Genomic DNA, 23,411 nt, shown 5'->3' with positions numbered 1-23,411 from the left:
TGAAACATGTTTAGTTCATTTAGCTGCTGTAAACATGAGGTACATTGAGAGAAAAAGCAAGCAATGACTTCTTATATTTTACTCTTTTTGAACTACCATTATTTAAAGTGGCACAGAAAGAGTACTAAATACAGATGTTTTCTTCTTTGTGTCTTGTTATTTCAGTTGAGCTGGCCAAGTTTCACCTGTAGCAGGAGACTTCTGATGGGGAAAAAAAAAGAAGCAAAATTAATTTAACTGAGGTAATTTCCACTTGCACATTTCATAGCCATGTAATCCCAAACAAAAGATCTTACTTTGAGCATTTTCATTCAAATTTTGTGCAGCTATGTTTGTAATAAATCTTATTCTTGCAGTTTGATCTAAAAAAGTAGTGCACCTGATTCTCTGAACATCTGTAGTCTACAACTCATGTAATTTTTCTGATTTTGATTTCAGAGCATAAATTTGCATATATTATTTATTTCCAAGCTTATGAACTAATTTATATCCATAGAGGGTTTGGATCTTTATGCAGAAGTATTTGAACCCTAATTATTTTTTTTCTGTGTTGCCATCTTTTGCATTTGTTCTATCATATGCCTTTAAAATTAACTGAAAAAGTAAGGAATACCATTAATTTTTAAAAATTTATTTTAAACTTGTTCAGATAGTAAAATGTACCAAAGTAGGAAGGGATATTTTTGTGATGTAACTCCATTATATTTTTAATATCCCCTTGGCTTTATATTTCATTTGGTATGTATATTTTAAATTAAAGATGTTAATATGATATTTCATGTTTTCTTACTTGTTTTGTCGGCTGTACTATAAAAGGTATAAAGGGAATAATTCTGATATGTTTTGAAAGTAACTAAAGGTAATGAAGAGTCCTGGAAAATACAAATCAATGTCTGAGCCCTTAAACGCTATTTGTATGCAGTACATTTTGTTAATACTGTATTCATAATAATGTAAAGAAATCTCATTTTGCTGCCAGGGAGCATGGAATCAGATTTAGCATTTATTTAAGCTACACTTCACTTTTATGACTTGGGGGAAAATAATGCATATGTGCATGAATACATTTTTCTAAATTGTTTGGGGGGAGAGAGGGGAACAGATTGTTCAATTCAGTTCTAAAGATGAATCATCTGTTTAGCTCTATAAAATGATAATTTTTCCTGTCCAGTACCATGTGTAGAAGTACCATTTGTAGTGGAGAACAGAAAAAGATGATAGCTTGTGAAGGAGCACACCGACATCTCCTTTCTTCTCCTACTAGTAAAATGGCTCTTTGTAGATGAGATTAGTGTGGTGTTGAAGCCTTTCTTTGTGTGATATAAGGAAATATAGTCATGGTAGTATCCTTTTTAAAATACTCATGGGGTAAAGTAGTAACGGCTGTCACTGTCGCTCCACATGCATAACTAGAAAGAATTATTTTCACAAAGGAAGAGATTGATGGCAGCATGTGCTGCTGGAAAGTGGTGAAGATGACATTGGCAGTGTGATAACAGCCACTCTGAAAGTGAAACTTGTCTTTATTGGGTATTGGCACATCCATTTGAATCTGTGAAACAGGAACATGGAGCTAGTCATAGGGTTCCCTGTGAGAGAGTTACAGCCGATTATTTACCTCATTCTCCCACAAGAAAAACATAAAATATCCAAAAAGGCACTGTGGTGGCTCTGTACAAAAAATGATGTTAAGAATAGTTTAGATGAGAAGGTAAGTGAATTTAAGTAAAACTTTTGCATTGTGAAAATGAGAGTTAATTGGAAAAAAAGAGTACATGACAAGTTTTGTTAAAATTTTTATCTCACTAGCTGGTGATGGAGAAAATACGTCTTAGAGCACTATAACAATCCTTTTATATTGTTTTCTATACAAACAAAATATAATCTCTTGTCTCATAAGAGAGAAGTCCATTCCTCACTTTTCACTGAGAAATGTCATTTAAAGATAACAGTTGTAGTTAATACAGGAATTTGCCATAGAATCTCTTAAGTAGCTGTAAGGGAAATACCAGTTCTATTCTGAACAAAATTACTTTGACCATGCCCTCTGTACATGGATCAACAAAATTACAGAGCCGGTGTTGTTTTCCATACCCATTTGAATTCTTTATAAATGGTTACCTGGTGTGTCAGGGTCATCTGTATCAAGCTCTACTAAAAGCAAGACTAACTTAAAAGTGAAATCTGATAGCTTAGGGTGTTGCCATCAAATTTCAGCATGTTTAAGGGTGGAAATACCACAAACATACCAAATAACCTTTCCCAGTGTTTGACCAACCTCGACATGAAAAATTTTATCATATAATCAGAATTTCCTTTTCTGCAATTTTTGAGCATTGCTTCTTTTTCATGATGCACCTCTAAGAAAAATCTGGCTTCATCCTCTCGTAATTACCTGTTATGCACCTGAAGACAATGATAAGATCTCTCCATTAGCCTTCTTTTCTTGGATGAACAAACCTAGCTCACCACCATACCTCATGTCCTTCAGTCCCCTTACCAGGTTGCTAGCCCTCTGTTCTAGTCACCTCAGTTTTTTCAATTTTTTTTTTTTTTAATACTGTGGAGCCCAAAACTGGACACAGTGGTCCAGATGTGGTCCTATAGTGTCAAAAAGAGGGAAAGAGTCACTTCCCTTGTCCTGCTGACTACAGTTGTGCTGATACAGCCCAGAATGTAGTTGTTTCATCATCGCAAGATACTATTTGGTACCTGAAAGATTTCTAAAAGCATCTATATTTCTTAACTCCAAAGTTCTTAATTCAAAGTAGTACATTGTGCCCATCTTTCTGCAGGCACGTGAGCCATACTTCAGGATGGTCCAGCTTTTATTCTTTCAGGGATATCTGACCCATGGTGGTGATGTCTTCTGGCCCATTGTTGTTGTAGCAGTGTGAGAAACAAAACAATGCTTTTGTGTCTGCAAACCACCACATATTTAAAGATGGAAAATATCACATCCGCATGAGAAGAAGAAATGAAGAGCTGACACCTGCTGTTGCCTGAGGATGGCAGAGCACTGAGAAGCAGCGAGTTTTATGTTTGCATGGGCTGGTGGGAGAGAAGTAGAAGATGACAGTCACTATAGTAATTACTGAACTCCCTTGCATGTTTGTAAGTCTCTACATGAAGTAGAACCTACTCATGTACAACTGCTATCACTTCTAAAGAAAAAAAAAACATTTTTAAGTGAGAATATTTGTGGATGTGTCTGATAATACCTGTCAGGTACTAATGGACTCGCATAGTATTTTGGCAACAATTTCATGCTGCCAGGAAATACTTTTTACAAGTTATATAATGTCTTAGATTTATAAAAATTGATTGTTGACATTTTGACAGGCTAAATACATTAATCCTTGACTGTAGAGAAGATCATAGTGTGAAAAAAATGAGCATGATACTTCTAATAGTGGGTGGATTATAGTGTTAATTCTGAGAGCAAACTTCAATACATGTTGTAAGAGAACACCCAAGGATTGTGCTAATTAGTGCAGAGAGAGATCATTCCAAACCTGTCAGAAAAAGCTGCTGCTTGGTCCTTTTGGTTAGTCCGTTCTTTAAGGATGCTATGTTGATGGGGCAGGGAGAAAGCATGGAAAACATGTAAAAAAATCCCTTTGTGGGAAATAAATAATATGAGATAATATTGTGTCTGTTTCACTGAAAGACTGTTTCTTTTCTTCTTTTCCTCCCAAAATCTACAAAGGAATTTTCAAGTTGCTGTTCAAGTTTCCAGTAATCTTCCACTTGCAAAGAAATGCAATTGTATTCTCACTCAGACCCATTCAGGAAATACACTGATGTCAGACGTGTTCACGCATTGTTTGCAGCTATCTAGTCTTTAGAATTATGGATATTGGTTTGAAACACAGCTAGTTCCTTTAAGCAATATTGCATATACTAGCTTTCCATAACAGGAGAGATACTGATTAATATCTTTGTCAATCTCATATATTGACTCATTGTTCTAGCTACCTTATAATGTGAAATTCATGGTATAATTAGTGACTTTAGGAAATAAATTTAGAAAGCTAAATTTACTAATTAATTTAGTTAATAATTAGTGAATTTTAAAAATTGGTAATCTGATGATCAGCAGACAGAACAAATGGCTGAGCTTGTGAGAGCTTTGCTTAGTATTTCTCTGTATGGTTGTCAGTAAGTTAAATGTTGCATCTGCTCAATTGTGCAGTTCTGATGAATTTTGTAAGCACCTATAGGCAGAGCCCTATTGACGGAAAAGTAAAAGGGGACAAAAGCACCTAGTCCCTGAACTCAAGAGGGGTGAAAACGTGGCATATAAATTATTTGTAGGGAAGAATCAAGGATTTCTGGGTGTTCCTTGTGCATGCTGTAGTCAGTTTATTCAAATAGAAAAGCATGTAACATTCTAATGTAACATTTTAACATATGATAAATCATGCGCCTTTGTTATGATACAAGAGATATTATTCTTGTGCCTCCTGGAGCCAAAGCTGTAGAGAAACATCACAGTATGAAGTCCTGGCTAATTAGGAAGGGATTGTAGTAGTGAAGCTTACTTTGGAAGGAAGAGTGAAAATAGCTTGGAGTATATTTTATTAGGTAATAACAAAAGGTCATTGAATTTCTGTGATTATCTTTATAATTTCTCAGACAAGGTTTGGTTAAAATAGCAAAATCTGGAACTTGTGTTGTTTTGGAGGGGGGTCTCCCTTTCTCTCAGCTATTGCTGAAAGATGAGCTTATATTGCCTAACAGCGTTGTGGTTTTTTCCTCTGCTTTTTTACTGCAGGGAAATTTGTTTTCTTTATTGCAGAAAATCTGTTTTATTTATTTCTTTATTTTATTTATTTATTATTTATTTGTTATTGCAAGGAAATGTATTTACTTTATTAAGTAAGTAAATGTTATTTACTTGTTTGTTTGTGTCATTTGCTTAGAAAAATCTGATTATCAGGTTGTTTGTTTTGATTTTGAATATCACAGACTTGGAATGAAGAGTTTCATCTCTAAAGATGCCAGCAGACAATAGGGCTTTCTGCGAGGCAGGCAAGCTCTGAAGAATAGTCTGCTTTTAAAAACATAATCACTGCAGATATGTGTTTTACTTTGGGTACAGGCATCTGGATGATGCTTTGACCTGAGGGCTTTGGATTATTACGAGCAGGAACTCTAGCCTTAAGGAACAGTGCTGTGAGGACACAGGCTTCTGCATTGTTAACGTGAGTGGTGTTTTATTGCAGTACTATTAGGAAAGTTGTAATAATGCTGCAAACCTAGTAAGGCATGGGAAGAAAACCTGTAATTGTCCTAAGTCATGTTCCCGCTCTTCTTTGGGAATGTGATTTCACTGGACTATCATTTTTCATTGCTTCAGAATATTGTCTTGTTCCACAAAGGTTATAAATTTGGCACTGAATAAACACAAGTTCAGGATTAAACTTCTAGATTCCTACCTTGAAGTCTCTGATTGTGTCCTTATCTCCTCCCTTGATGAATGAAATGTATTCTTCCCTAGATTGTGTCCTGTGCAAACCACAGCCCTCCAGCTTCATACAGAATCTGGCTGTTAGAATTACTCTTTGTACAGCCTTTTTTGTCTATTTTCTGGTAGCTTTTCTTGGCCCTGAATGGAAAAAAAATTCATGCCTTAGAAATTTGAGACACAGATTAGATTCCTGCAGCTTTTTTTAATGCAGGTACTCTTTTAACATAATGAAAACAACTTAATCTAACCTAAATATGCATGTAAAATCTGTATTTCTGTTTGTTATAACCCCAAAAGCACCAAATTGTAACTGTTAGGAAGTCATCTAGTCCGTTTCCCTGCCCCAAAGTCTGAACAGCTGTACATAGACTATTTGGCAGGTGTTTGCTTAACCTATTTCAAAAATTCTTTATCATTTAATTACTCCATATTATGTGTGGATCTCTTTGGAGTTGTTTTCATTTCTGACAGCACATCTGGAAGGGCTTTCTTCCTTTTTCATTTAATTGCTTCTTTTTCTATCATTAAAGGCAGATTCATAAACTTAATGAAGAACAGTCAGTGGAGGAAGTGTGAATTGTTTGATTTCTTTAGAAAACATCCACTGAGCACATAGATAATTTTTTTTTTTAAAGAAGAAATGCTATTTAAATATGAGCAAATATCTCTTCAAAACACCTCTATTTCAAAACGACTTCTGTAATTCTTAGCTTTAAACTTGGACAATTCAGTCAACCAGGCTCTTTCAAAAGTTGTTTCAGACATGTTCTAGCTGCTTTTGTGTTTAAACCAGGAAAACTTGTACTTTTTTTTCTTCTTATGTTTTACCTGCTTGACAAAACCAGTTTTAATCTTTCCTCCATTTAAGCACATCCTTCTACCTTAGTCTTTTTACTTTCAATGAGGGGAAAAGGGGGAAAAGTCCTTTATGCTCTGCCATCTCTCTCAGCTTTGAAGCACTGCCAGACCTCTTCAATTTCAAAGCTGTTTCAAGACTTCAGCTTTGTCAGAAAACCGTCATGTACAAAGTTTTTAGCAACCCACACAACAGTTTGTTTTTTAAAGTATGTCTTTATTACTGAAGAAAGTTTAACTCCGGTGATTCCATAAATTATCTTTGCAAGTATAAACCTCTATATATGTGAAATATCTTCAGACAATATTGTTGATTGGAAAATGTTTCATCATTAAATTAAATTACAAAAAAGTGATGTTATATCCTGAAAATTATTTTTACCATGTGGTTTTCCATTTGACTAGTACTCTGTTCCAAAGCATCTGAAAGTGATTTTGCAGAAAAGTTCTCCATAGATACTCTAAAAAATTTTGTGATGTTGATCCAAAATCCTAAGAAAATTCACTGGGATTTTTAAAGTTCTAACTATTCTTTTATACTTAGATGCATGCGTATGTAAAGAGATCACCTATATCAGGTTTTAAACATTCAAATTAAATTTGATAAGCATATTAATAAGGTTAATACAGAGAACAAAGCAGCTGTTGCTTCTGCTGCAAGTACATGCATGAAGATGCATGAATTGTGATTGGTTCATCCTTACTGGCATAGAAACCCTTCATGAAGGCAAATTGTATGTTTACATAGCTAGATTCTACACACAGCAATAAACTGAGCAGGGTTTGACTTAGAGGTCTGAATGACTTACACTGTATACCCAGGTGGCATAACCCGTAGTTTGACTCCAGCTTGTCTTTGTGAAGCTTTTCCTGCTAAAAAAAGCCCAACTTGGTTTTGACAAGACGTACTCTTGACACTTAAAACAAAAGTAAATATGATAATCTGTGGTCTGATGTGGTCAGAAAAAGAGCTGAGAATGAAGAAAAAATATGATTCTTGACCATGAGCTTTAGGATTCTTTATTGGGTTGTTTGGTTGTCTTTTTAGAAGTGGAATCTAAATTTTTTATATTTTTTATTTCTATTTCCTAAAACTAAGGTGATCTCTCCTGGGAATTTTTAAGCAAAAACCAGAAAAAGAAATGGTGAAAACTGCATCTTCTAGGATAATATGGTATCAACTGCAAAAGTCTTACCCCTGCTTATGGCACCTGAAATAAACTGTACTGGTCAGGTCCATAGAGCTGTTTTCTCTACCACTGACTTAATGCATTATGGGTTACCACAGTTGGGTCGGCTACCACCAGCTGAATGACTGTTACAAAAGATTTTCTCAAAGTCTAGCACTGTCTTGTTTAATGCTGAATGACCTTCTGTGCCTGATTAATTGGACAGATTATTGGGAAAGTAAATGGATAATTTTCATTTTGCAATTGCACTTAAGTGAGTTCTAGTGTGTACTGAAGAGAGTTATGAACAGGTTGAAATACACACTAAAGAGTCATCATCCTTAGCTGCTTTCATCCACTAACTGAAAGCAAATTTTAGGATCATATCAAATCTCATAAAATTGAACAACTGTGCAACCCAAGTACTGTCTAGTTTCTTTTCTCTCTCTCTTTTTTTTTTTTATTATATGCACTAAGTTATAAAATATTACTGGTTTTACCTTGATGAACTTGTAAAGCACATTACAAACTTTTAACTAATTCCTGAAATTTGATTTGTAAACACAAGTGCCAATGCAGTGACTGTGACCAAATAAACATAGTACAAGCCCTGCCAAAGTGATGTTAAATATCATTGCAAATTCAGTGAAGCTAAATAACTGTCTAAATTGGATGGTAAAGAAAATAACGTGGAATGCTTTTAGATCTATTAGTAGCTAATGGAAAAATCAAAAAACAACTTCAGTCTATGTGTCTGATGTGGCAGGAATCAGTAAAACATGCTGACTACTGGATCAGCACAAAATAGAGAGGACTGCTTAGTAGAAAGCAGTAAAATTGGAGAAGTGTTCCAAATAAATCAGTTGCCAACTATTGCCATGCAACAGGATTAGCTGAGCACTCAGGACAGAGATGCACCAAACTGTCATCTGGAGGTGAGCCTGCCTTCCACAAGTCAGTATTTCTAAAAGTAAAACACTTCTACTTGATTTAGAGCCTCAGGAATACTATCTAGATCTAATATCCATTTATCAGAATATTGTTAAACTGGAAGAGTACAAATTACATAAAAATGTCACTTTTGAATGAAGGGTGATCGCAGTGAAGTACTAGCAGTTCTGATCCTCTGAGATAATGGAAATAATGGTCAATGGTAATAGCAAACCATTAAAAGTAGATAGAATGTAATTTCTACTTTTTCATTTTTAACTTTTTGTTTGCTGGAGTTACCTTTAAAAAAACATTTGTGTTTAAAAACAAAAAGTTGCTTTAAGCAAAAAGAACCAGAACCAGAAATTTATTTCTGAATGGATAAATTTGTCAAAAGTGGGTCTCGTGTATGAAAAAACCCATTTTAAATGTGTCATACTTTTTAACGAAAAAGGTCAAAAGCAATTGTCACCATTCATCGTGTATTCCTAGGAAACTATTAAGTCAAAGTACAGTTCAGAATGTACACACAACTATAGACCTGTGAGACTAATTTGACTTTTCACCCTTATTAGAGAATACAGTAATTTGCTTCAGGATGCAAATATCTGTTCAACTGTAATAAAATGCAGGATAGAATATATATCTCCCTCACTTGTCTAATGAGGAAGGCTGTTCAGAAGGACTGTTCATACTTTGGCCCTACACTGTTTGCTTTATGACTGGGACACGTCTCAGAATAATTGCATTCAGCTAATGAACAAGACATAGATCCATTTACCTCAGCCCTGGTGCTTCTGTGGATGCAGTTATCTTCCTTTCTTTTCAGATTTTTTACTCAACGTGGAACTCTGTGAGAAGTGTCATACTTCATACAGGATGCAGGACAACTTCAAACGTAATGCTGGCACTTTAAGTCCTTGTTGCCCAAAAGCTACTAACTTAATTAGAGGCTGCTATGCTGGAATTAGTAGAGAAATAAAATACCCCTTTAGAGAAATTTCATTGAAGAAGATTAAGAGGACAAGTAGAAAAAAGAAAATTGCATCCACAAAGCCTGTTTCTCTCCACTGACTACAGAGGGAGTGTGGGATGACTGGCAGGGTTGGACATGTCTAATTGTAGATATCTAATGTTAGCTGAGATGTTCTCCCCTTTGTAATTCGAAGATTAACACTTGGTCTCCCTAGTGGATAGTCACTGAACGTCAGTTTAGATGCTTCCAAGTTTTTGTGGTTTTTTTCAATGAAACATTAAAAGCACAAGGAATATGGGAAATACTCGAGTTTATTGGGGCACCTATTTTATTTTTGAGGCTTGTTTTTAAACAACTAAGTTTTATGGTTAATGACTTCTATATTTACTTAACTTTTCATGGGGTTTCATTGTCGTGATTTCTACCTCAATTTTCATAACTTCTAAAGATCTCAACTATTAAAAAGCATCACTGGACTTTCTTAAAAAGTGCAATACAATATTTTCAGTGATCTATACCTTTCTGTTTGAGATCAGTTAAAAGTAAAATAAAAAAAAGGGCAATTATTGTATTTGTATTCTAAATACATTTACTTCTTCCGTCTGTCCCTGATTTTATTCCATCAGCAGTGACATCTACCTGCAGGATATTTAATTGAAAGTAGCTTTCAAAATCATGCTTGTGGTAGTTAACAGGACTCTGGCTTTATGCTTACGTGTCAAAAAATTCACACAAGAAACTCTCATGCCCTTATCGATTGTAGAGATAAATAACATATTCTGCAGCTCACCGTTATTGTTCCAGTTCTGAATACTCTGTGACAATAACTTATATTTAAGTTACAGTGTTAAAAGTAATATTGGTGAGTAATACTGCATGATTAGTGTGAACAACTATAGTTACGATGTTTCTTAAATCAGTAAGAACAAGGTTACTTAATAAAGAAAAAGCCTCTCGTACTTCTGATAATGATTTGGATCTCATTTTTATTTTATTTAAAATACTGTGAATTTGAAGTAACCCCGCTGAAGTATTGTCCTAGGGCAAAAGGATGAGATTCAGCATCTTCGGTTTCATGTTCCAGGAGAACTGTTTCACATGGGGTGAGACTTAAGCCACTTCTCTTGAAAGGCTGTCTGCACTCTGACATATTACCATCTTTCATGCTTATAAAGAAGAAACATCCTTAACCTGGTAACCAGATGCTGATTTATATGATCCTATTTTTCCATAAGAAATAACTATCTACAATAACTCCGTCAAAGGTAAAAGCAAAACCAATTTAAGTAGCTGAAGCAGGTAAAGCCATGTTGCCATGGCCCTCACCAGATCCTTTATAACTGAAATTAGGTTATCCTAATTAAACTCAACATATGTATCAAAGAATAATGCTTTCAGTTATGCATATGCAGTAGCTAAATAAATTTTAATATATTAAACCTTTTAATAACTAAGCTTTTAGTTCTCTAAATATGCAAATAAGATATGATAGTTGAACTACCACAACCTCAATTCTCCAGCTACAAATGGTCTTAATGTTGTCAGGTCAGCAGGTCAGGAACTTCTCCCCACCCCACTAATGACCTACAACTGACCTGCACTAAATCAACGTGTATTTTACTGCAGGTTCGCTGGAGATTGCTATCCTTAGGCAAAACCTTTACACACTGTAGATTCCAAGTACCTCTTTCTTCTTGCCTCTGAAGTGACGACAGCTGTAGGAGATAATATGTAGGCTAAAGAGAAGCTGTATTTTAACCCCTTTCAAACTGCTGACACCTTGGGCGCCGTAGCATGAAGCTCCTGATGGTGTTGATAAGTGGATTGTTGCAGTCTGTGCTGAATCCTCTGTTACTGCAGCTACACTGGCAACAGCATCTTACCCAGTTTAAATTTAGCTGAGATACACGTATATGAGGTGCATACAGAGCACTAACTGCACTATATGTACGTGTTAAGTCAAGGCAGTCAAACCAGTGGCAGCCCACCTGCAGGATAATTTTATATAGCCTTTGCCAGTGCTTTAGAAGAACTGCTGCTGTCAACATTTAAGTGGTGTTTAATGGTGAAAGTGGAGGCACGGTGCCCACTGTGTCTGTGCAGGGTTCAATGCCAAAAAGGAGGAGGTATCCTGTTGCCTTACCATGGCTGGTGGGACAGATGGTGAGAGACCCTGCATTTGGCCCCTGACAGTAAGTAAACTGTAAATCTTTTCTTCAGTCCCTAGAATAATCTATGTGGCACAACAGAAAAAAGCACTTGTTCTCTGTTCTTCTTACTTATTTCTTCCTTCCAGCTTAATATGAGGGCTGTTCACTGCCTCTTGGCTAAAAGAGCTTTCCATTAGCAAATATGGTTTCATCAGGATCATACAGTTTTGTGAAAATATACTGATACTGAAAGTTTGAATTTGTCGATTATGCCTACAGGACATCTTTGCAGATGGAGAGGAATGGCACTGGTTTCTTTAAGCGCGTTCTAGTGAGTTGGTTTTGTGTTGAATGTGAACAAACTGATGACCGGGTATGTGGCCCCACTGATTGAGGAACTGTGTTGGCATATGTTAGTATATCAGGCGTATATTAGTATATCATTCCTTAGAGAGAGAAGGCAGTGAACAGGAAGAGGTGAGGCAAAGTTGTTAAACTTTGCAGTTAAATACAGGTGAGCATTTGTTGTAGGGTGTGAACGAGATGGTTGCAGATAGCCACGCGTTCACCAGGCCCGTTGTCCAGCCAAGGTGACCATGTGGCGTTACTCTCCAAGGGGAGGCACCTTGCAGAGCAGCCAGGAATTAGTTGTTGGTGTAATCAAAAGTTTTAACTGTAGATAAAAGATTATGAACAGTTATTATGAGTAGTCGGTTACATTGTAGCATTGAGTGGATACCAACACTGGCAGGCCAAGTCATCTGGCTAATACAAAGTAAGTCTCCTTAGGGACTGTTAAAGCTAAAAGGTTGCCATGGGCCCCTTCTGGTGAACTCTCCCTTTTCTCTGGCGTCAGCTTCACTACTTCACTGCTCCTCTGGGCCCTAAGGTCATTGGTTTCAGTGCGTGGGGTGAAGCGTGGTGTTAAGATGAGCTGCGAGCATCCCTTGGACAGTCACTGGGAAGTTTTCGGGACGGGAGAGTTCATCTTCTTTTGCTGGAATTGCATGTTCCCAATTCCCAGGTTTGCTTTAACTGTCGGTAACCAGCCTCTGGTGAGTTTTTGATACCCGTGGGACCTCTAGGATCACTCTCTGCTCTCGCCTTCAAGGCCTTTGCTGTCACCTCATGCCTGCACTCCTTTATGCTTCATCATTATTCTGTGGTCATAGGCAGTTTGTTGTACACAGCATATCTACTTGTTATTCATACCTGTGTCAAAATTCTTAACAGTAGACATTATACAACACCATTATACAAGGCTAAGCAAAACTAAAACAAATTAGGCAATAGCTACCTGGTCATTAGGTGGTTGCTGTGCAGCTAAACAACCTGAACAAAGTTCTAGGCAAGCCAAAACAAGACAAAGTGTAACAAGTCATGAAGCCCTTGTTAGCTTAGCACAAAGCCTATGACCTGTTATTAGCAAACATAGTGCTGTGTTTACCGGCTTGCAGGATTCACGTGGCAGCGTGTCTGAGCTGCGTGCCCCAGCGAAGGGCAGCTACCTGGCTTCTCCAGTGAGGTTCAGTCACACTTGGTCAGCCCTGAGTGCTAACGGTATAAAAGCCTGGTCACATGTATGTCTCTGTGTTGCTGTGCGTCATCCTGAGGGCAACACTGACCAATAATTATGGAAGTTACCAAAACTGATATGATTTAAAGAACTAGTTTATGAAACTTTAACCTGGGTGCATAGAAGTAATGAAGTGGTATACCAAAATGTTGTCAGAGATGTGTACAGTGCCTCTGACTTTGCCAGCTTCCCTAAGCTCAAAGGTTCTGACTTCCCTCTCAGGTTTTGCAGAAATCAGGATTTATCTGGACAGAACCATTTGCTAGATTAGAGCTTGTATTTAGTTAGCACTATTTAAATAAATTTGAAATACATATTTTCTCAGTGTCGAGAATTGACAATAGCATTGTTATTAGTAGTTTCATAAAACACCCGTGCAGGCATGAGTAGTTATATCACGCCGGCATGGAGGTATGATACCAATTTACTGACCTTCTTCAAGAGATATTATACATCAAACATAGGGAAGTTGACACAAAAAGCAACTATGTCGGATCAGCTGACAGGCCCAGTGCAAAGTACACCAAAGATACAGGATTAGTGCTTTATATTTTATTTTAGGAGAGTCTGCTTTCCAGGGGACTGAAGAAGGATCAGTCCTTGTACTCTCTAAGACTTTTAAATAGCAATAGACTGGAGGAAGGTGTAAGCTGTCTCTGCACTACTTATGGTGCTGTGCTTCTATGTATTGACTGGTTCCAACAGGTACAAAGCATAAAAATATCTTTGAAGAGTTGATAATGTTGTCTAGATGAGCTGCACAAAGACACACCGTGTGCATTTTCTGAGAAAATTCAGGGGCGCTCTGCATAAATAATTGCAGAAGTGGAACACTGGGCACCCGAAGGACACAGCTATTTATGTTTTATGTGTAATGCAAACATCAGCTCATTAATCATAACAAATTAACAAATTTGTCCTTCTGTGAGCAAAGAATTTGAATGAGAGATGAGAATTTTACTCCTCTTTGAAACCATGCACTATATACTGTAAGACTGAAAGGGAATAAAGCAGAGCAAGGTGCAGTGGAGGAAAGGTGTTATATCTACTAAAGGTGCAGAAAAATGAGAGGACAGAGAGAAGCAATTTACTGAGTGATAAGAAGGCAGGGAATTTGCAGTGTGAAACAGAGTTTGCAAGGATTTAGTAGGACTCTCACACTTCTGTCTCTCACATCCCCATGCTGGATTTTCCTAATTCTGAGGCTGAATTGTTGCAAGAAACTTGAATGAAGAACTTTTTTTTTTTTTTCCCCCAATATGTTTCTAAGACGACCAGCTAGGTTCATACTTGACTGTCTGTCCCTCCTCTGTAAATTTGACATGAGCTGTGCTGGCAACAACAAAATCTCTAGGGAATCTGAACAGAAAAAATCCTTGGAGAACTCCAATTCAATTTATGTGCGATAGATTGGTTGGCACCAGCTACTGAAAACTGAGTTTAAGCACATTGTGAGAGGCAGATTGTCTTCCAAAATTTTGTCTTTTGAAGCAGGGCCAGCACGTGTTATTGGAACTGCTATAATTCGTGAGATGATCTCAAGCAGTTTCTTCTATATGGAAGAGATTTCGGAAAGACATCTGAGAATTCATGTCCTCTCCTCTCCAAGGAGAGATGGAGAGAACAACAGCTAGAATTTCATCCAAAGACCGTTGCCGTCAGTGGGACTCTGTTATCGTCACTGGATGCTATAAAGAGCTCTCAGTCTCGTATAATCTCTTGCAAAGAAATTACAAATAGGTTGATGAATTAGTGATGCTACATAGCCATGGTAGTCTTCACAGGTATATAAGAAATACATAATTTATATATTTAATAAAATAATGGTCTTTGTTTTGTGTTATGCATGGGAACATAGTTGAGCTATGTCTGGCATAAACCACCACTAACATTTATGGTTAACGTAATTCAAAATGAAAAAAAAAAAAACCCAAACCTCAGGAATGAAATTATATGGAATGTTAAAGAAATGAGGATATTTCCATTTTTTAAAATTTGATTTACTTTAAATCACAAATTTTCACTATTTTAACATTTTATTCCAGTTTAAGATGAAAACAAAACCATGGATATTTCACATTCCAAGGGACTATACACAGTTCTTGTCCTTTTCTACTTCTACTCTTCTTAACGACTATGAAGGTTATAAATAAGCCAATTTAAATTAAAAATTACATACAGGCAAAAAAACCTCACAAACAAACCCCAACTTCATATATAAACTGTTAAATTGTTGAAGATTATTCTAATGTAACTAGAATAATTAACATATTATGTAGTTTGCATTCCAATCAAGAATGATGTGTTCTATGTTACAGAAGTATTTTTTATAAATTATATGGAGTTTCTTGTAAATCTGCTGAATTAGGGCTTTTTTGGTGGTGGTGGTCAGTCGTTTTTTTCTTTAGGGCCTGATTCAAGTTCATTGATACTAATGGAAAGTTCCTTTTGCTTTATAAGACTTGGATTGAGCGCTCTCCTCTAAATTGCTTACTGTATATAAAATGAATTGTGAAAAATAGGCAGTAATGTGTTCAAGTTGGAGAATATCTTAAAGTATGTTTCCTGAAACCTATGCTGATCATTTAATGTGATACTTGCGCCCTTATGTTCTATCCTGAAGCATGTAAATGTCTTCAGCTGCCAGACCTTTTGTTACTGCAAAGCTTAACTAGGCTTTTAATTGAGTCTTACTCACTTATTAAAAATCCCATCTAAATTTATTATTACCTTCATACTGGTCTTGCCAGCTTATTTCGGGCTAAGGGCAAACATACAAGTTCAACTTTTTCTCTGTCTGATAACGACATGCTTTGCAGTTTAAACTACCGTGATGCAGATGGAAGTTCTTTAGTCCATCCCTACAAAGTTCCTCAAACAGATCCGCCAGAAATCCAAGAGAAAGGAATTAAGGAGTAACTCAACTTTTTACAGTCTGGTTAAACACAGGGTGTACTCCTGTGAGGCTTGAGAAAAAGCAGAAAGGAATGCAACACGAGAAAAGATGTAGAATGGGATTTGCCCCTTTTAGCATTTCACCTAGGAATGTGTCTTGCTGACATAGATTATAGGATCATTTTATTTATACTATTCAGTGCCATGTAGGCTATTGTTGTTATAAGTGTTGTCTGTCAGTCATAGAATGGTCTGTGATCTTTTAAACTGTAACTATCTGGAGGGGTACATTACAATGAAAATGGAAGAGGCAAAATGTGATTCTCTCCCTCCCTTACCAATAGTGTAAATGTGTTGTTAAGCAGATGATATTCATCCCATGGAAAGAAGGAATGAAAACTAGTAAGTGCTGCTTTCATCTTTGGTGACAGTGAAGAGAAACAGCAGCAACAGGCCTAGAACCTTTCCTCATATATCTGCTCAGTTTGGACTGTCTAATCTGTGCGTAAGTCCAGGGTAAAAAAATATAGAGCAATATTGTTCCTCATTCTTAGTAAAGAATGCAAGTTTCTGATCAGATTTGGCTGTGATCTGATAAAATGTAGTCCTAGAGGATACTAGGTTAATGTAAAATTCATAAATTTCATAGTTATTCTGTCTGACTTCACAGTCTGATGGGAAATCTGGTGAAGGATATGACAGTAAGGAACTGATGTGGAAATACTCTTCAGTAAGAACAGAAGTCTATATATTGATGCTGTATTTTCTGTGTTTGTTCTTGCTTCATTTTTGCTTCCCTGTAAAAAGAGAGAGACGAAAAAAGCTATTTATATACCCAAAACAGAAGTGTACAAGCAATGTTCAAGAACTGCTTTCTTCTCAGAACATGCACCGTACATGTCCTCCGTGTGGAGCTGAGTAGTGCTATTGAAGACGGTTGTTTTGATATTTCCGAAGATGGATTTTGATACACCGTAACAATCAGGTTACTAAGAAAGGGCAAAGCTGGATATCCTTGTATTACAGTGCTGTTTGAAGAGACATGTACAAGGTGGAAATAACTATTTTAATACAGTCAAAAGCAGGTGTCGGTTTAAACAGTCTAATACTCAATCTGATGCATATGTTGTGCCTAATCCATAATCAGTTTTGGATGTGCATTGATTCAAATGCCGCCTATTCAGGCTATTGCATTTTGGAGAAGCTTTTTAGCCTGCATAGCTGATTATTCGGAGATCTATTGTGCGCTGTCGGACTGTGAAGGAGCTGGTAGGCATTTGCAAATTCTGTATTCAAGGAAAGTTTTAAAGGGTAATCAAAGCAGAAAGAACACAATATCCTGATTTTCAGAAGTGGACAGACTATTAGAAATAATATCAGTTTCATCTTGAAGAGAAGAAGAGAGAGTTCTCTTGAGAGCTTTTTCTCCAAAACTGAAGAAAGCATGGGGTATAACCCCCCAAAATCAGACCGCTTAGAAATTGGATTTGCAGATACTACCTTTTGAGACAGATGAAGCATTTTCTTTCAGAAAACCATATATAAACATTGAAATCTCATAAATACAGGTCAGGAGCCTTTAAATTTAAGGCAGAAAGAGTTGGGAAAAATTCTCTCAGAAAACTTTTAAGCATGTGGAACTAAAGTGACATTAAACTAATGTCTATTCAAAAAATCCACCATCCAGCCCAGGAAGAGAAATGTTTATTAGGTCTCTTCTCAGACAATAAGCAAAGTAGAAAACATGGGAAGAAAACTCTTTAAAGCATTCCTGGGATGTGGTCATGATTTCTTTAATACAAGAATTGCAAAATTATTATTGGATCTGGGGAGAGGGAGAAGACTAAGCAGGGAGAAACAAGGAGCATATGAAAAGAGTCCCAGAGGGTTTTGTTCTAGACACTTTGGCTGAATCATCTCTGCCTTCTCCTGACAACCAGTACAGGCATCTTCTAAATAACTTTTTATTTAATTCATGCAGCATTGCATTATGAATAACAGGAACCACTGCCACTTAACACTGACACTGTTTGCCTTTGGGGCTGTCTTTGTTGTGTATTGATGGAAGGAAACATTTTAGAAAAAAGTCTGAGAAAAGTTTAGATTGAAATTTTATCTCATGCAGAGTACTCAAACAGATGTATAAAAAGGAAAGGTACCAAGTTGGGGAAAATATACCCAAACCTATCTGGCTGTTGCTGTAGCTGCTCCCATTGCTCAAGCAGAACAGAAACAGAAGCTGGAAAGAGTTGTGGGAGGAAGGGAAGAGCCAAGGTATGTGCACAGGTAGGAGTGGGAGCTAGGAGGCCAAGGCAATGTGGACTGGGCTTTGGTTTGCCTTTTAGTGACACCTGGAAGCTGACAATGATTGCGGCCTTTACTTTGTATAGCTGGTCCCCCGTTTGATTCATCAGGACTCATTGTCCTTTGTGTCCCTGTTGGGGTGTCTAATGTCCCCTATTCTCTTCTTTAACTTCCTTTTGTCATCTCTTACAGCTTAATCTTCTGTTTAACCCGAGCGTTGGCTTTTTCTTGCTTTAATTTGGCTTATGTTTCCCAACCTGGGTGTCCCAAGGTATGCTGGGATGTTGATCATGTGTCCATCTAGGTGCCATCAGTCCATGCCATTCTTCTAGATCTTCCTCTCCAGTTTGCTGTTTCTGTTTTTTCCACATGCAGATATTCCCATGCATTCTCCATTCATACCAGTTTTAACATTTCTATTGCAGTTCTCTACAGTAATCCTTGAGAAGATTTTCTGTTGTTCTTGTTAGGATATCACACTTTAAAGTCAAATATACAGTATGACCCCCAGGGAGTGGAATTTAAGATCAAGAGGATCATCTTTAAGGATTATGATAATCCTACATGTGAATACATCTGCTCTAGCACAAACCAGTTAGTATGCTGGCAGAAATCAGGAGAGCTAGAAATTTAGAAAATTTGAAACTACATTCTGATTAGACTATGTACCATATAACTCTCAAAAAAATATTCTGCCACAAATTCTTTCTCTGTTAGCCTCCCATTTTAAATCAGAGATAGTATTTGAGGAATGAATTATATTCAACATGAATAAAAATATCAGAATCTAGACCTCACTGGGGAAAAAAATAATTAATTAAAAAAGCTGAAGTAATATCTGTGATTCTCAAATGGAGTTGGACTGTTACATGTGAACTAAATATAAGAAGATATGGTTTTTGCACTATAAAAGGCAGCAGTGATTGAGATCACATTTGAAATACAGTGAGCAATTCTAGTCAGCCCATTATAATAGAGGTATTAAGGAAATGAGGCAGCAAAGGAAGTGGTAGGAAAGGGCATTCAGAATTGAGACTCAAGGATTTTAGTTATTCAGAAAGTTAGAAAATCAAGGTTCAAATTCTTTAGAAAGAGAAGATTAAGAAGAGACCTTAGCCAGCTGTGCAGTGAAGAGACTAGGGAGGACAAGTGATACAAGATTATTCAAGCTGGTGTCAAGTTGAAGAGCCAGGCAGCAAAAGCTTAAGTCAAGGAATGCAAATTGCTTGAAGAATTCAAGATGAGCTCCTTTTCAGCTAGAATAATTCATAAACAAAACAGCAGTAGGAGACACTTTTAAACAGTTTGTGGTACTTCCACAGTTACTCTGCTTAATGGATTCATTGATAGCGCTTTCTTAAAATAAGTAGAATTCAAACAAACAAAACACTTCCCAGAAAATGGATAGCAATTCTTAGGAAGCAGAGAAAGAAAGATAATATAAAAGATAATGTTGCTTCTTAAGGTTACACACATGCACTGTACACACACAAGTTTCATTGCTCACTATGGTTTCTCACTCTGGTCCTTGTGCTGCTCACATGTTACTAACCAAGTCTTGTTATATTTAATTTTGTAAGATTTTATGCTGTAGAGTCTAGCAGCTAGTATCTTTTTAAAACACAGTAAACTTTCTGCATGTTAAGAAAGCAAGAATATGACCTGTGTTATAAGTTTTGGAGACTTCTTAAATTATATTTTTTTTAAGCCACTGTTATGACTCTTGGGAGGTTTTACTCAGAAATTCTGAGGATTTGCAAGAATACAAAATCTTTGTTATTTGGTTAGGAAATACAACTGAAGTACTTAAATTGTAATGATCTGTGCATGTGAAGGTGGCCATAATGTTTGAAACACAGCCAAACACGGTTAGAACCTTACCAGTTCCCTTACACCCTTTTCAAGTTCAGTGAGGTTTTTGGTTCCTTGTTCTTTGAATCAGAAGCGTTTTTGTTCTGTCTCCCTGAGTTATTCAGAGGTCAATTTGGCACCAGGGAATCTGTCAGAGGGTTGCTTCCTTCAGTTCTGCGCTCTTACTGATGCACTGAGTGAGATATACCTCTGAACTTGAGGATCTTGCACAGAGCTATCAAGTGCACAGCTAACAAGTGTTTACATGTGCAGGTGGTTCTTTTTAACTAGCCAAATGTGCAGATGATGGAACTAGTACGGAGAAGACAATTTCCTTGCCTGTTATCTATGTAATTTCTCCTTGTCTAGTGTATATGCAGAAGTGACCTAAAATGGCTTTAGGTACGTGTAACAAGTTCTGCTTACATAGTGTTCAATATTTCTGTCAGGAATTTCATATGAACTGCAGGTGCACTCAGTCTGAGGCATCTGGAACACTTTGGAAATCTTCTTCATAGATGTACTTCATTTGCGATGGATGTGCGTGGGAGTTCCATATGTCTTTCAGCCTAATCACAGAAACTGTTTTCTGCCAAGCTGTGTGTCATCTATGCACTTCAGGAAAATATTTGAAATCCTGATTTTTTTTTTTTTTTTTCTCTCAGGCAAAAATTATGGGAGAGAGGAGAGTTGTTTGTGGAGAACTAGGATGTTTTGTAGCCTTGTCTTACATAAAGACATGATCAATTAAGAATGCCTTGCAAATCAGATTAAAAATATTTTTTTCCCACAGAAGTTGATGAATACACAAGGAACTTTACATAAACTTTTTATAAGGTGTATTTCTACTAGGTATTCTGTTTTACCTTGGGTTTTAGTTTTGTATTTAAAATAATGGTCACTTACTTAAAACTTACACTTACACAAAACAGCTATTTCAGAGAGATTCCTTTCCATTTACACTACTCAAAATCTGTACGCTGTCCTTTGGGACTGTGTTCAATTACTGATAGCACATCATGCACCATTAACTGATTTTGAAGGAGAATAAAGGGGAAATGTCTAGAGATGGCTTTAGTTTTCAGCTTCTTGTGTTTAGTAGTTTTTATTTTCCTGAAACTATAAAGGGGAAAGTTTAGTTGAAACCAGTTATATAAAGTCAAGCCTTTACCCATTACGCTTTCAGTGTTTTTTTAATGTCTCATACTTTATAGTCTTACGGTAGATCTCATGGTCTAAATTATCTTAGCCTCCAAATACCTAAGGAAATAGCCATGGTTCTTGGACAAGAGACATTAATTTGGCAATAAAATTATAAATTATATGTGTAAGACAATAGACTGACTACTATCAATGTTACATATGAATAATATAATATGTAGAATCACTCCCCCCAAATTAAGTAAATCTCTTCATTATTTGAAGCTTCTTTTCTCTCACTATATTGCATGGAAGTCTTGTGGAGCTTTGTACTGTTATCTGGTTTTCCATGTTGGATGCTGTGGTACTAAGCAACTCTAAAAAAAAAAAAAAAAAGTGGATCTCAACAATTTAACAGACTTAGCCTTTGTTCTTCATAAATAGCTCAGCCAAGAGTTACTTTATCAGTGCTGTTAAGAACTATTCCAACCCAGTTCATTCCTCTGTTTCACAACTCTTCCTATCCTCATAGTAATGGTGTTCATTGAGAATTTTTTTTACAAATGACTAATATAGTAAGCATTAAGTCATATTTTAAAAATTTAAGAAGTTTTAATTCACTGACATGTTTAGCACAACAGCCTGTCAAAAATATTTGGGGAAATGAAGTTGACACTAAACCAATTGTTCTTGAATAATTAGATGTAGTGAGAATTAATGCTGTACAGTGCAAACCCTCTTGCAAGTGACTGTTATCTTGAGTAAGGCTTGAAAGGATCTCCTAGAACTACCTCTGCACAGTGCTGGCTTGGTTCTTCCATGACGTAATTAGTAGGATTTTGAGGAGAAGGAGTGCCATCCTGATTTTTTAAATAGACTCTAAAATCGCAATGAGTTACCACAGTGTTCTATATGTTTTTATTTATATTTGTATAGGTAAACTGTATCATGCTAATTATTCACATGAATTTACATGGAAAGTCATAAAATAGTTCAGGTTGCAAAGATCTTCTGGATGTCATCTAGTCCAACCTTCTGCTCAAAGCAAAGCATGCTGTAGTTGATCAGGAACTTCATATATGTGATGTTTTCCCATTATATGTTTAAATAGAACTAGTTGTCAAATAATTAAAATTCACTATGTCTCTTGTATTTATTAATTTGCTAGGTAAACTGTAGACTCCTTAGTATTCTTCCAGCCGAGCAGCTGAGTGTATTTCTTTCAAAGTTCTGATATATTGAATGATAATTTTTGAACTAGTTACGGAATTCTTTTTCTGACATCAGATAAAGAATTGAATTACTTCAGTAATTACAAAGAAGTACAAAAACCTAGCAGGAAATAATCCAGAGATACATTAAGAGGATTCCTTGAGTCAAGCTTTTATACTGATTCCTGCAAATTGCAGTTTTAGAGCATCATATAATATTTTTTTCGTATTTACAGTATCATTAGTCTATTTGAAATACTTAGTACTTAATACTTAGAATCAGTGAATCAATCCGCCAGACTTAAAAGTCATAATATCAACTGTGTACAGCATGCACAAAAGCAGCTGTTGTAAGAACAAAGGTAGAGTTGTTATGATTGTGGATGTGAGGGAGCCTGTTTGTCCTTGCAAATCAAATCTTTCTTAGAACATCTCTGGTGCCAACAGGGATCTTCAAAAGTATTGGATCATCACATCTACCAAAAAATAATTATTAAAGAAAAACAGTCAAATTAATCCACCTATGAGTATGATTACCTGGCTGGTGGCATCCGTTGAGAAGAACAGTTATTTTGGGTTTGGCTTTCTCGTGTATCTGGTACACTGTGAGCTGTTAAGAGAAACTGGGGTTTTTTGCTTGAATTTTACATACTGAATTGTTGTCTCTTCTTCACCAAGGAGTTCAAAACCATGCCTGACAGAATACAAAATGACCAGGTAAACTCATGTCCTTTCATGCTTATTGAAACTATTCCAGCCACATAGACTATCTTTATACAGATGTTGTTCTGCTGTTTCTTTTGATTCTAGGAGACATTAAACAACCTATTCAGCTTCTCTGTGAGATCTCATAGTAAATACAGTAACTGCACACTCACTGC

Source organism: Phaethon aethereus (genome assembly GCF_964289735.1).
Source record: "Phaethon aethereus genome assembly, chromosome: 2".
Classification (NCBI taxonomy): domain Eukaryota; kingdom Metazoa; phylum Chordata; class Aves; order Phaethontiformes; family Phaethontidae; genus Phaethon; species Phaethon aethereus.
The sequence above is the reverse complement of the archived record's forward strand: the minus strand, read 5'-3'. Positions refer to the sequence as shown.